Source organism: Ascidia mentula, assembly GCF_947561715.1.
Source record: "Ascidia mentula chromosome 2 unlocalized genomic scaffold, kaAscMent1.1 SUPER_2_unloc_3, whole genome shotgun sequence".
Lineage (NCBI taxonomy): Eukaryota > Metazoa > Chordata > Ascidiacea > Phlebobranchia > Ascidiidae > Ascidia > Ascidia mentula.
The window spans coordinates 260,001-262,500 of record NW_028113676.1 but is presented as its reverse complement, the minus strand read 5'-3'; the positions used below and the strand labels follow the sequence as shown (position 1 = coordinate 262,500).

Sequence of the window (2,500 nt, the reverse complement as noted above, 5' to 3'; positions counted from 1 at the left end):
TCTCACCTCCGCCGGACCGCGCCGACATTCACTTTCACTGCGCCCATGGGTTTCGCACTGCCCCGTGGCTCGCGCGCACGTTAGACTCCTTGGTCCGTGTTTCAAGACGGGTCGGGAAGGTGGCTGACGTTAGCCGCGGACCCCGTGCGTCTCGCGCGGCGCTGCCCACCCGCAACCGACACGCCGCAACTGGGCACTGAGCACAGTCCCCAACCGGCGACGCACCGGCTCGGACGGGACGCCCGGCCCACGAAGGGCAGACGCGGCGATCCCTCCTCGCCCGGGCGACGGGCCGACGTGTCCGCGCGCCTATAACACCCACCCGGGGGCGGGCTACCTTGCGCGCGGCCTTCTCGCCGCCTCCCAGACGGTCGCGGCCTTCGCACGGCGCTAGTGCGCTGGAGCTGCTCGGAGGACAGCGCGAACGACGGGCCGCAAGGCTCCGCACGCCCACACGCTCCGCTCGGCTTCAGCTGAAAGCGTCGCGCGACTCGACAGGCCCTCCCGTTTGCCTCTCGACGGTTTCACGTACTCTTTAACTCTCTCTTCAAAGTGCTTTTCAACTTTCCCTCACGGTACTTGTTCGCTATCGGTCTCGCGACAGTATTTAGCCTTAGATGGAGTTTACCACCCGCTTTGGGCTGCATTCCCAAACAACCCGACTCTGGGAAGACGCAGAGCGCGCGCCCTCGCCGCCACCATGGGCCTGACACCCGGCACCGGGACGAGGCCTCGATCAGAAGGACGCGGGCGGCGAACGACGTACGCGCAGCGAATTCCTTACGCCACAATTCCACGCGCCGCAGAGGCGCGCGGATTCGGCGATGGGCACTTCCCACTTCACTCGCCGTTACTGGGGGAATCCTCGTTAGTTTCTTTTCCTCCGCTTAGTAATATGCTTAAATTCAGCGGGTAGCCTCGTCCGACCTCAGGCCGATAATCCAGTGCCTCGTTTGCGAGAGACACGCGCGCGCCACCGAAGCTCGTGCGAGCGCCGCGCCCGAACGCGAGCCGTGCTGCTCCGGGCCGGGATCCTCTTCGAGGCCGACTCGTAACGAGACGCACGCCGCGTTCGGTTTCGCGCGCTGACACTGCGTTCGTGCTGTCCTGGGCGGGACGACCGTGGCAACGGCCGACACCGCACCGGCCCGACGCGTCGCCGCGCGGGAACGTTACAACGCGACCCTGAGGCGGGCGTGGCGCCGGGATTGACCCGGTGCCGCAATTTGCGTTCAGAACGTCGATGCTCAATGTGTCCTGCAATTCACATTAATTCACGCAGCTAGCTGCGTCCTTCATCGACTCGCGAGCCGAGTGATCCACCGCCAAGAGCCCTCCGTGACTTCGTCAGTTGGACAAGCGCGACCCAGCCGGATTGCACAGTCGAAAAAAGCGGTGGCCGAGCGGTCGCCAGCCGTAGGCGACGCATGAAGCCAGCCTGGCACATGGCCACGGCACTCGGCGCAGAACGAAACAGGGTGACCGAAGTGCAATCGCGTGCGCCTCAACAGCGACGAAGGGCGTGCGCGGCCGCCAAGATACGGAGCCTTCTCCACCTGTCGAACGCACGACCACTCGATCGGCGATCGGCCGGTAATGATCCTTCCGCAGGTTCACCTACGGAAACCTTGTTACGACTTTTACTTCCTCTAAATGATCAAGTTAGATCGTCTTCTCGGACGCCGGCGCGGCCGTTGCCGAACGCGCCAGGTCCAATCGGAGGACCTCACTAAACCATTCAATCGGTAGTAGCGACGGGCGGTGTGTACAAAGGGCAGGGACGTAATCAACGCGAGCTGATGACTCGCGCTTACTGGGCATTCCTCGTTCAAGGGAAACAATTGCAATTCCCTATCCCTAGCACGACCGGGGTTCAGCGGGTTACCCGGACCTTCCGGCCTAGGCGGCGACACGCTGATCCGGTCAGTGTAGCGCGCGTGCGGCCCCGAACATCTAAGGGCATCACAGACCTGTTATTGCTCAATCTCGTGTGGCTAAGCGCCACTAGTCCCTCTAAGAAGTTCAACGCCGACCGATAGGGTCGCGTAACTAGTTAGCAAGCCAGAGTCTCGTTCGTTATCGGAATTAACCAGACAAATCGCTCCACCAACTAAGAACGGCCATGCACCACCACCCACAGAATCAAGAAAGAGCTCTCAATCTGTCAATCCTCACTGTGTCCGGGCCGGGTGAGATTCCCCGTGTTGAGTCAAATTAAGCCGCAGGCTCCACGCCTGGTGGTGCCCTTCCGTCAATTCCTTTAAGTTTCAGCTTTGCAACCATACTTCCCCCGGAACCCAAAGACTTTGGTTTCCCGCAAGCTGCCGGAGGGGTCGTCAAAGTAACGCCCCCCGATCGCTGGTTGGCATCGTTTATAGTCAGAACTAGGACGGTATCTGATCGTCTTCGAACCTCTGACTTTCGCTCTTGATTAAAGAAAACATTCTTGGCAAATGCTTTCGCAGTCGTTCGTCTTGCGCCGATCCAAGAATTTCACCTC

The 2,500-nt window shown here is 61.0% G+C and overlaps 3 non-coding genes across 3 annotated transcripts in view; all 3 read right to left on the bottom strand.

The window, feature by feature from the left end:
* LOC145915967 (large subunit ribosomal RNA) overlaps positions 1-936 on the bottom strand; it is a 3,685-nt gene extending 2,749 nt beyond the window's left edge. The window contains exon 1 of the ribosomal RNA XR_014404264.1: positions 1-936. This exon is cut by the window's left edge and continues 2,749 nt beyond it. This is a non-coding gene — a ribosomal RNA (large subunit ribosomal RNA).
* A 244-nt stretch (positions 937-1,180) lies between these two features.
* LOC145916027 (5.8S ribosomal RNA) lies at positions 1,181-1,334 on the bottom strand. Its single transcript, XR_014404308.1, has one exon. It is a non-coding gene; the product is annotated as a 5.8S ribosomal RNA (ribosomal RNA).
* A 260-nt stretch (positions 1,335-1,594) lies between these two features.
* LOC145915931 (small subunit ribosomal RNA) overlaps positions 1,595-2,500 on the bottom strand; it is a 1,824-nt gene continuing 918 nt past the window's right edge. Inside the window, exon 1 of the ribosomal RNA XR_014404233.1 lies at positions 1,595-2,500. This exon is cut by the window's right edge and continues 918 nt beyond it. This is a non-coding gene — a ribosomal RNA (small subunit ribosomal RNA).